Source organism: Oculina patagonica, chromosome 10 (assembly GCF_052425735.1).
Source record: "Oculina patagonica isolate OP01 chromosome 10, crgOcupat, whole genome shotgun sequence".
In the NCBI taxonomy this organism is placed as follows: domain Eukaryota; kingdom Metazoa; phylum Cnidaria; class Anthozoa; order Scleractinia; family Oculinidae; genus Oculina; species Oculina patagonica.
In genome coordinates this window covers 4,022,369-4,034,710 of record NC_135767.1, presented here as the reverse complement: position 1 = coordinate 4,034,710, position 12,342 = coordinate 4,022,369, and the positions used below count along the sequence as shown (strand labels likewise).

Genomic DNA, 12,342 nt, shown 5'->3' with positions numbered 1-12,342 from the left:
TTCGTTTCTCCTAGTAAATTTGCAGTTATGATTCATTGATTGATCCATTGATTGATTGTTTTATTTTAAATAGTTAGTCGACGTTCCGGCGTTAAATAATTAACCAAACGGGCTTTCAGTTTTCTTTAGAAATGGTCACTTCTGACTTTTATTTTTTGACGGGGGTTTTAATATCCATGATTTGAACACCACATGGTTCCACTCGGTTTTAAATTCGGACTGTATAATCATTTATATATTGCTTATGAATGCAGGCCGGGACATGAGGGTCTCAATGGGGTGGTGGCTTTTACGGTTAACGGTTAAATTTTTGGCTTTTTTACAGCTAACGGTTAGTTTATTTCCATTACGGTTAACAAAAGTTAAAAATTAGTTTCCATTGTTTTTAAACTTAGAAGTTAATTGCCATTATTGAAAAACATATTTTAGGTCTTACGACCATTCTGGGACGATGAAGTGATCTAGTCTGTTTTATTTATCTTTACTGACTAAAATTTTTCAATTTTTATGCCTATCGGCTAAATTTTTGGCCGCTTTACGGCTAACGGTTAGCTCCATTGAGACCCTCGGGCATTGTTTGTAACTGCAAGCTGCTGTTTCCCATCTATTGTATTCGCCGCACAAAACAGTAAATAGCTACAGAGGAAAAATGCTAACAATTATCTTAAGTTTGCATTTTATACTGCCTATCGCCAAATAATCTAAACTACAAAACGAAACATTTGATTTTTTCATAAATTTAAGGTGGCTCTGAACAGCTGCTCAGTTAAGTGTGTTAAAAATTTTAAGATTTTTTTTTCGCTGATTGGACAAAAATACATTGATAGAAAAAACTTTCATCGATTATTTAAAACATATTTAGTCTCAAACGCTCATAAAACTGTATATCTGACCATTTAAGTTCCTTTTTCTTCATGACAATTAATTTTGATTTCATAGAGATCTAATTTCGTTTATTGGTAACATCGGTATACATGCAACCGCTGCTACACAAAGAAAAACACTCTATTTTGCAAATGATGTAAAAAACATGATTGAAAGATAAATTATGTTATTTCGAAATTTCACTTTCCACGAGAAAAGTTTTCTGGCCAGCAATTAGGAAGAGAAAATTTTAAACATTCCGCCCTTAAACTATCCAATAAAAAGACTGGCCAATCAAATAATTGCAAACAACCACTCGGTGCGCGGTCGCGAACGTTTGAAAATTTAAATTGCAAATTATACAAATTTGTCACTTTGCATTCTTCTGGTCGAAGGTTTAGCATCCATGTTTAAATTTAAACTTGTATAACTAAAGCTTTGGCTTCGCCTGGTGCTACCAAAATGCCTCAAGCTTCAGTTCGGGATTGTCCTTATGTTTGGAAATGTTACGAAACACAAATATCTACAACAAGAACTTCGCTTCACGCAAACTTTGAAAGCACGTGCTTCAAGCAAAATGGAGGACACAGCGATACTTTCGCCAAACAGGTTTTGAGTCTTTCTTGAGGTAAGAAGAACTACACACAAAAGTAATGTTACATATTAAAGACGTATTTAAACTTTTAGTTTAAGGTAAACTTTGTACAATTGCCAGAAATACTGAGTCAAGTTTCAAATTCTTGTTCACCGATGTATTTGTGCCCGAGTCACATAAATAACCTTTGATCATTCCGGAATTCATTTTAAAATATTTTGTGGAAGAAAATCACAAAAAGTGATCATATTTACTACGAATTCTATCAAATTCTTCGGCGTTTTTGCACAGATGTAACGTGGATTTGGCCATTTTTCGGCTCCCCTAAGTTAATAATTCTTCCCCAGTTGTTTTCGACAATTTTTATGTTATGAGAGTTCGTTAAAAGAACCATGTGAGAGCCGGCAGCCTCTAAAGCTGCCTGATTTGGTCATTTAATTAGCTTGTACGTTTACAAAGTAGATCTCGCAATCCCTTCTGGCATTCTCTTTAAAATGAATCACTAACCCCATCCATGCTCTGAAAACTTGCTTATCTGGGTCACTATATTTTCTAATAAGCCGTTTTTGTCTCGTGTCGTCATGACGACGTTGTCATGACGACACGAGATAATTGTACAGGGGGATATTTTCCCGCCATGTCAATATTTTTCCCGCCATGTCAATATTTTTCCCGCCATGTCAACATTTGCTTTGTGAGGCCGCGGAATTTTCCCGCCATGTTATGAAATTCCGGCGGCATCCGATGACAAAACAAATGTTATCAAAGAATAATTGTTTCTTTACAAAGGTCGCAACTAAAGCGCTGGTTTATCAAACAGTAAGTTAGGAGTATTTATTGTAAAGGGCTTATTATGTAAAAATACAGGCACGCTATAAAAAAGAGATGACGTTTTTTTCTGAACTTGCAGCAAACGAGCAAATTTTAAGTGGTCTAACAGGCAATAAAAATGGAACAGAAATAAGGCCCCTTTTAGCTGGCAACAGTGCCTATCCGCTAACGAACTGGCTAGTGAAACCCTACCCGGACAGAGGACGCCTGACTCAGGAGCAGCGAAAGTTTAAAACCTAAAGTTCGGTGCGCTACGATCTGTAGTGGAACGAGCATTTGGCATGTTGAAAGTTCGTTGGAGAATTGCGTTGAAAAAGGTTGAACAAAAAACGAGCATCATGATCCTAAAAAAGACTATGATTGCTACGTGACTTTTGCACAACTTTGTATTGAAAGGGGTGACCTTTGTGGCACGAATAACAACAATTTAATAACAGAAGATAAACGATTAGATAAAGACAATTATTTTGATGCCAAATCTTTAAAAAGGTCAACTGTGGCGTTTGTTTGTTCAAATCTAGCGTTGTGCTGTTCCATACTTTTTCCCACATTTCAATAAAAGAACTCTGCCAGTCTGGAGTCGTACTTTTCTGCCTTTCTTTTTTCAGGCGGTTCTGATTCATCGAGAGAAACATTTACACTTTCGATTTGCAAAGCCTCGTTTACACTCGGCTCTGAGGTAAAGGTAGAACTCAATGTATGACCGAAAGAGGGAAATTATATTTGATGAGTTTTCTTAGGATTGAAGAGCAGAAATGTCAATCTAAAGCGCAAAACATACATTGCTTTTTTATTTTTTTGACCCGAAGATTGACCTGAGTCAAGAGGCACTACATGTAGCTTCATATATCCTGCTGTGAATTCCACGCTACAATGGACACAACTTTTATAGACGACAACAACAGCCTTTTCAGTGCATGAATGAAGCTCTTAAGAGGAATACACGTAGATGTGACGCATTTTTTTCTTTAAATTAGCTGTACGCTTTTCAATTTTGGATATATTTGAGCTGCAGCCAGCAGTTATCAAGAAAATACAGACAAGTTTTACGTTCTTAAAATAACATTCTAACCTTTGCCGACAAGATTGTACTGAAAATCAATGAAATTAATTGTAACTCAAGCAGAAAACGCGTAGAAGAAGAATGAAATACACCAGGTTATTACAAACACATAATACAATGTACTAACCGAAAGAGAGAAATTATATTGATGAGTTTTAGAACGGATCTGAAAAGCAGAAGTGTCTAATAATCAACAAGATGTCATTAGATGGACCTGCCTGTAAATTTTTCGTTGTCGTTGTTGTGCATATAACGCTAGTATACCGCAACTTAAATTGAGCGAGAAAAGCAGTTTTTAACATGAAGCTCTAAAATCTCTTTGGAGTGTCTTGTCTTGTGGTCGCTTGTAAAGTTTTAATTTGTGCAATTGTGAGATGTATCAGAATAACAGCTTCACGTTGCCAATTTAAAGAATAGCGTGCTTTCATTTGATATCTATTATTTTATCTTGAGAGTTTTGGAAAGTAGTTGAAAATCATTTCTGTTTACCAAGCGTAGGAAAATGGTGGATGTTTCAACAGGATATTTACTGTAACAACTGTATTTATAGAGATTACAGTCGTGGAATATAGCAGATATGGTAAAAATGTTGCTGAAAGAGAGGACGATGTAAATATCAGTTGTTCGATCGGTAAGCATTGTTCTTATCTTTGTGTAGACAACTTTTTTTTAAATTTAGCCGCGGCAACAGATTGTATCGGGGTTAAAGAGGGATTGTAATCTAAGCAATTAGTTGGTCGGGATTGAATGTCAAAGTTAATCTTGCACACATAACACATGTCGTTTGAACAAAAGGTTTGAATCGTTTGAATCGTTAGTCGATTGAATACCCAACCATTTTAAAGTTATGACCAGTTATGGTACAGCATAGTAAGCTCTGTGTAGAAGTTAAAGTCTCTCTTTAAAAGTGAGATTTGTGCGAGTTAAACACTACTACATAGTTTATTGCGTACGTTCGCGCGGAATCACATGTCAAGCAAGATCGAATGTTTTCTATTAAGCAGAACCTAGCAGAATATTTCATTCAGTAGATTTAAATAGCGAAGAAAATGACTGTAATTTACACGTTCATCAGCCGCTGCGTTGTAGCTTTGGCGTTACAAAGACATTAAGACCGGCTCAAGAGTGACCAAAACCAAATTTCTCCTCACAATATCAATACTAAATCAGGAGAAGAGGTTATAAGAATTAACAAAATCATCACCACTCGCATGTCATTATCACTTAACAGGCTAAGCGTTCACGAATAAACACCCAAAGCGATATCTCATATAGCGTGAAGAAAGCACATGGAAGTCATAGTATAAGTATACAGTAGAATGTATGCTTAGTGAACCAAAGTGCAATACAGTGCAATGTCTGTCATCTTTTTTCTGCTGTTATTGGAGTTATATAACTGATCGACTTTACAAGCAATAAATAGACGTGAAAAGCGATCTCTTTTTTAAATAAACTCTAAAAAGTGACACGAGACACTAAGCCCAGAGGGCTTTTGATTATCTTTTGTATGGTAGAGCATTTTACATTGGGTTTATTAGTCTACATTAAGTGTTATTGTCAGAGAAAACCGGGCAGGAGCAAAACATCGGGGTCGGCCGTTTACCTTCATCTTTTTACATTATAAAAGCTATCTGATAAGATTAGCAACGGTGGCATTTGCAGCAGTAGAGGTTCTTTTTTCTTCGAGATAACACTATTCCGTGATTTTGGGCCCTCCAACGGCCTAAAATATCCGAAATTTTGGGCAACTTTGGGTGAGCCTACAACACACTTTGTATGAGTCCTCAGACTTCTAATATTTTTTATATGACATTTATTCCCTTATAAGTTGTCTGGGATATGTAAATCCTTCTAAGCTTTAAAACTAATTTTTTAACGAGGGGTTAAAAATTGTCATTGAATCGTTAATGAGCTTGACCCAAGTTTGAGTCATTTTCAGTCGACTGTTTCACAAAAGTGCGGCTGTCTATTTGGAAAATAAAACCACCCTTCGATAGTCTTTTGTGCTGTTATCAAAATGCAGATTAGTTAAAATTGGTATCTAAGAGTAAATCGGAGTTAGCGGCGTCTGAAACTGACATTTCAATTTTTAATTAACATATTTCCCGCCAAATATTTCTTGAAGGTTATCACTACGTTGTTCCTACTACAACGATTGCAGCCAATAATTCAACAAAGGAGGCGTTCAAAAGTAAATTGCTTTGTTCCCTGGGCTATGGGATGGAATTTTAAACCGTCTTGTTGCTATTTAGCTTGGTTAAACAGTGAAAACCGTCAACGTGATATTTTATACTGAGCTCTATTTTCCCGCGAAAGTTGTTAAAATGTCACGCAATGTTGCAAAGCAGGAATGTTTTCACAAATGATCTTTTTGTGCCTGAAGCAGAAATGTAAAAATTCCATATACTATTTTACCGCCAAACCGCTGTTCAAAACAAGTTAAGTACCTTATTGTTACTTATTTTCGCGGGGCTTGCGAAAACAAAGTCCCGCGTAAACGTATTTTTAAGGCTTTTAATGTATTTTTTGGCCAAATCGCGAAACTTTAGTCCAGCGATTATTCCCGTTCCATTTTCGCGAAATTAAGTTCCCGTGAAAATAACAAAACGTAAGAGCTATTGAAAAAACCTAGCTGGTGACATATCTCTTTAATTTTCAGCAGGATTTTTTACAAAAGGAGCACAAGAAAAAAATAAATAGCAACGTTTAATTAAATGACTAATCATTGTTTGTACTTTTGCCGTACAAAGTAATAAAAAAGGAAAAAATGGTGCCGTAAATCAGCGACAAACAGATCATCTATCCACTACAATGGATTAAAACTAAAAACATGTAATATCAACATAATCTAGATTGAATGACCGTAAGAAACACCTGCTTCGTCTCACGTGCGTATCTAGGCGCAGCACGGCAAAAACTGGTGTTTCGACATTGCAAAACATTATGCTGAAGCAGTAGCTCCTGGTTCAAAAGTATACTTCCCGTGCAACCACTGCGCAGACGAGCGGAAAGCAGTATGTATGGGACATTAATAAAGAAAATACGTTATTTGAAATAGCCTCCTCAATGTGTTCGGAATGGAAAACAAGTATGATATAACAAACGTACTTGGGTTATTAGTTGACGTTCACAGAAACACGAAAGTTTGTTTTCACGTTAGCGCTACAAAAGGATTCTCCCAAACTCTGCTGAATGCCGGTACATCAGGCTATGTAAGCACACAGTGGTTATTTTATATTTCTTTCATAAAATACACCCAAAGAAGTAAAGCGACGTCATAACTGTGGTTATATAGCCTCAAGGGCTTTAGCCTGCTTAGCAGGCGCCGTAGTTGCGAGGAGGCCACGCGAGCAAAAACTGAGGAGGAAAAAATCTATTTATCCTTGCGTGGCCTTCTCGCGATCGCGCACTCGCTTAAACCCACTAAAAAACTACACAGACGCCTGCTACGCAGACTGCATGGGCTTGTAATCGTTCAGAAATGCGTTAAAAAATTACGCGTCAGTGGAAATCCAGCACAAGTGTCATTTGAAACTTCTTTCTTTGACGTGCAATAAAGATACCGTCAAATGCTTTATTAGACCAAAAAGCCTAAGCCTACCGCGCTTCAGAAAGCGTGCGCGTGAAAGCGTGCAGCTTGTTCAGGTTTGGAAACATGTGCATGATTTCACATACGTTTCCAGTGGCTCGATGAATGATTTTTTCCTTGCTAGTGACCCATCAACTGCTACTTGTAGGCTTTGGCATATTTCCCTTATCTCAGCCACTTTCAGCGTGTTAAGTTTCTTTGCTCTTGTAAGCTCACAAATGTTTCTCTCCCCTACTTGAATGGGGTGATTTGGTACATCCATGTCATGAAGTACTGCTTGCCGCAAATCCTCGAGGGCAATTTCAGATTCCAGCGCCTCTAAGTCTTCCTCTGGAAATTCTTCGTTGGTGTCTTCTAACCCGCTTTTTCCCGTTTGACTTTGTCGTTGTATTGCTGATAGCCTTGAGAAGAAACTGTTTATCTGAGGAGCTGTTCTCCACTCTTCTGGAGTAAACAAAAGATGTCCATTAGCGTCCTTGAGGAACTTCATTTCATGGGATACCTGTACTGAATCCGCCTTTAATCCGCTTCTTGCTCCTGTGTTAAACTTTTTTTCCAAATAGTTCTTTACGTGATCCGTCATTCTTTGTGGTTTTTTGGTGGTTTTTAGGGCCCATCCTTCTGTTCGCCTGTCTTTAACGGTTGAAGAGGAGGGTCTGTCGTAATGTGCGGAACTTGCTTCTTGTTCACAAATAGGTACGCTCACACCAGTTACCTTCTCAGCCCACTTTTTTTTTTGATAGAATCATATAAGGACTCCGATTCTAACTTTCTGACATGCTGTCCTGAATCCATGTGCGCATCAGCTTCTGCCTCTGTCTTAAAAGTGAGGACGCATCCAGTCTCACCGCACGAGAAGATTTCACTAACAGGCCTGGTGTTTTCTAAGACAGTACCCCGCTCTTTCGTTCTGGGACCGAACTGCTGGATTACTTTCAGCCCAGTGTCTCGTTGTTTCTCGATAATCAGTTCACTATACGAAAGAAAGCGCCCAGGTCCAACATTGTAGGCCTTCCAAGTGCGGATTCCACTTTTCTCAAAGGAGAAGTTGTTAATAAGGCTTATACCGGGTATTTTGTTATCCATGCCAGCCGCCTTGGTCGTATCAACTTCCACAACAGCTGCCCTGCAACCCTTCAGGCCGCCGTGGGATTCCAGTGCCTGTTTCATGTCATCTGCCGTTGTCACGTCGTGCTTCTCATTCACCCACCTCCGAATGTGCGCTTTTCCGATCGCATATGTCCTTCCCAGCCTGGGGATCTGAAAAGTCGTAGCGCAGTGGTGTTACACCTGTCCTTTCTCCAATGTATGGAAGACTGAGGATCAAGGGCCCGTTATGGTAACAACCCGCGTTGTCTGATCGCAGGAAAGCCTTGTTGATTGAAGGGTACTCAAGCTTGATGGTGTGAAGCAGATGCTCAATGACTGACATCACGGCAAAGCTGTCTTGATTGCACGTGTTGATGAGATGCACAAAGCACTCAACTTCGTATCTCCCATCAGCATGCAAGTGGGTTATGACTGCACTTACATGCCAGCTCCTGCCGCGCTTGCCAAAAAACTCAGACATCCTTTCCCGGTAATGCTGGGCGAGATATTTCATTGCCCAGTCTATGATTATCAAGCACGTTTCTTCGTTAAGTTGGCCAAGGGCGTCCTGCTTAGCTTCCTCTTGATTAACGGAACGAATCAAATGTGCCTTCCATGCATGAACTGCTCGTATGTACGCCTTGTTCTCAAACTTCATCCTGGCCTTCTGATCCTCGGTGATGTCCACCTCCTCTAGTTTCTTTGTGATTTCTTCTAACACCATATCGAGAGATTCGCACCTATCACAACCGGTGTCGTGAGGGTGCTGACATTCTACACGGAAGTCAAGATTGGTAGGATCACTAAGAGCATAAACAGTGCAGTGGTCGCTGCTGTTTTCGCCTCTACCCACGTGCGCCTTGAAATCCGTCTTGAAATACCTTTTAGCCTCTTTCATCGCCTGCCCCATCTTTTGGGCCCAGTGCTCGTCTGCGCCGTTCTCCATTAACGTTTCAATAGTTGATAGTAGATTGTCGAATGCTTCAGTTCCTTCGGCGGTGATGTTATCGAGTCCATGAAGGGACTTCTGCATTGATGCTGAGCAAATTTCAAGCATTCGAAACAAAGAACGCTCGCTAGCTGGCTCAAATTCTTGCTCTTTGCAATAGCTTGTGTACTGATGGATAATTCGGGAGGGAATCAATGTTCGTATAACAGCCGGGATGACAATACGTTCCCCAGAGTCTAGCTTTAGCGTTTTTGTCCCAAATGCAACATCTTGAAGTAGGTCTGGTCGTGAGATGTAATTTATGAAATGATCAACTTTCATGGGATCGATTCTTGTTCGGAAGATAGGCTTTTCGGGAACAATTTGTCCTTTTCCCACTTCATTAGCATGCAGACGGGCCTGGTCAATTCTCCATTTAGTTAACCCGGGAATTAGTGTCTGCAATTCTGCGCGGCTAAAATCATTTGCGAAAAGAGATAGAATCTGGCGTTTGGTTTGCCAGGACCCTGCTTGATCATGCGCTTTAATCAAGACATCAATAAGCCCAGTACTTGTGTCGAAGCGCTTACGTTTGGATGAATCACCATCTTCCCTTTCAATTATCGATTCACTTCGAATGGAATTCCAAAGTTCTTTTTCCTGTCCTGTGCTAATGACCGACAGTGAGGCTGTTACGGCTTCCCGCGCCTTGCGCATATAGTACTTTTGCTGGGTCGAGGAAATGTCATCCCATGAAGCGTTTAATGTAGAACGTATAGGGCTAAATCGTCCATTGGTCAGGTTTCCTAGAGCATCATTGAGTGCTTGTCGTCTCTCGCTTTGGAGTTCCTTTTCGTCACACCATATACTAACCTCTTCCTCGGGTTCAGAGTTCTCAGAGTCTAGTGACGATAGTGTCACAGTCTCGTCTGATTCTTCTATCTGTATTTGGTCATCTTCAGTCACATCGTCAAAGTCAGTAGATTCCAGTTCCTCGCACTGCATTAATGTAGAATGCTCACCAGGATCCTAAAAAGAAATCATGAACAACGAATGTGAACTTTTGCTCACTGTACCCTAGCCTGTACTTTCTTCCTCACTCTGTACGTTCAGAGCTGTAAAAAGTATTTATCCACAGGCTACACACCCACTTGACATTAACAGCCACTCCAATCACAAGACAGGAAAACACGTATTGCAAATTGGGAATACCGCTGACCTTTTCTGCGCCCTCGACGATGTCAGGCTCACTTTTTTTACGGTCTTTGTAGTGTTGCAGTCGGCAAGTTGTACAAATAGCTATAATGAAAAACAATAACAACACGAATTATTAGAACTAGCTATCGCCCAAGCAAAATTCATTTGCCGGAGTGCCACCGTCACTGTACTCTATAAACACCCCTCCCTACCCTTCCTGGCCAAAAAGTTGGAGAGAAATGAAACCACTCTTGCTTTTAAAATTTACACATCTTTACTTTTACATTGATGATTCTGTTTCCATTTTTACGTCTACCTCAGTGGATTTTATTATCATTTTGTTTGCTAAGGATATTTTTATTTTTGATGAATCGAAAAGTGGCTCTATTATTTTGATTAGGGACGGACCATTATTTTCTTGGAGGGGGGGGATGAAAAATTTTCCTCTGCAAACTTTTTTTTTTTAGGTTATGCACCTCTGCAAACATTTTTTTTCGAAATTCTTACTATTTTTTGTTATACATATCGTGTTTGCAAACAATTTATTTTGTCTTTCCAGGCCCTGCAAACAATTTTTTTCAATATTTTTCATCCCCCCCCCCCCCTCCAAAAAAATAATGGTCCGTCCCTTACTGTAAAAAATCCATTTCGACAAGTTTAATCAACTTTGATTTTTAATATATTTTTATTTATCGCTATTATTTTATTATTAACTATCAGCCAGCTATGTTATTTTTTTGTATCAGATTTTCATATGTTATATTTTTGACTGAACCAAAATCTCAAATTAATGCGGCTTATGAAGTCAATTGCGTGCAAACTGATAATTCAATTAAGTTTGTGGTTTATATATGTTTAATTTCGTTTTCTGCGAATCCTCGAATATTCGTCAACAACAGTTGTATAAATTGATAAAAAGAAATGATCAATAGTTATTTAGGATACATTTTTGTTGCATTCTTTGGAAGAGCTTGCTACAACAGGTGTTTTTTTTACATCTTAAAATGTGCAAAAAGTATGTTTGTACTTTTAATTAGTTTTGATTTGTGTTGTTGACGACGGCACGTAAAATATGCTTTCGAGTAACTATAAAAAAAAATTTTGCGGGGCAAAGCGTATGCTTGTTTTTATTGGTTTCGATTCAAGAAAGGTACATATATCTTTATTGCCATTACACGCGGTTTGGCCCTAGAAAAAACCGCCTTTTTGATTACAAATATTAGCTGGGAAGCTGAAATGCAGAGAAACTGCACTAGCCTGCAAAGTACTTGCGTACGGGCGCCAATTTTCAACCTTTCGATGTAAATCGTGGGTATGTAAAATTAAAGAGGAACTGCTAAAGAAATAAAAGCGGTATACTAACCTGCGCCGATAGGAACCACAACATTGAATAAAGCAGAGATTTCGGCTGATATAACAGCGTTTACGCGTCTAGGGAGTTTTATTCGCTTCCTCGTGCCCTCGTGTGTTGGATAGCAGCAAAGTTCGCCTTTCCGGCCCGACCAATCGGTAGTGAGGTCTCGCCTATGCTTGGGACAGATTGTCATGGCCTCCATTTCCTCATTGTTTAAAGCACCCGGCAGACCAGCGCGGTTTAAAATTAACTGTGATTCGCTGACCTCAGTTTTTCCTCGACCACGTTTACCGCTGATTCCAAGACTAACAAGATGAAAAGTCATATCTCGCTTGCAAGCCAGTAATGGAAGAATAACTGAACCGAGCCCACCTAAACTACACGGCGAATCTTCTGACCCGAAAGAACAGTTCATAATTCAACGTCGAGATTTAAACAAAGCTTTACACCTGTCGTCTGACCTTACAATTCGTGACACGTCACGCATTTCAGAAGTCAGGGGAGACAAGTGTGTAAACAATATGTCTGCAAAGTCTACTTAATTAATTTAAGGTAATTCTCGATTGAATTTGCATTATTTGATTCAATTTGCTTTTTGGCGACGATCAAAACACCAGCGTACTGAGGATACAGTCCGGTTTTACCATAAAGCGTGACGGGGAATAAAAAACAAAACTTTCGCGGGAAATTTTGGTACATGTGTAAGAAGTTATCGGGTATTTCTTTAGAGATTTGAAATGTTTACACATGTTGTTATTGCGGTTTTCAGTGAAGTGCGAACTCTGAAATTCAAAATCCAACTAACGATTGCGTTTTTCGCTGCCGTCAATCA

The 12,342-nt window shown here is 39.1% G+C and overlaps 1 pseudogene; it reads right to left on the bottom strand.

The window, feature by feature from the left end:
* Nucleotides 1-6,805: 6,805 nt before the first annotated feature.
* LOC144628826 (uncharacterized) lies at nucleotides 6,806-11,925 on the bottom strand (annotated as a pseudogene).
* Nucleotides 11,926-12,342: the final 417 nt, after the last annotated feature.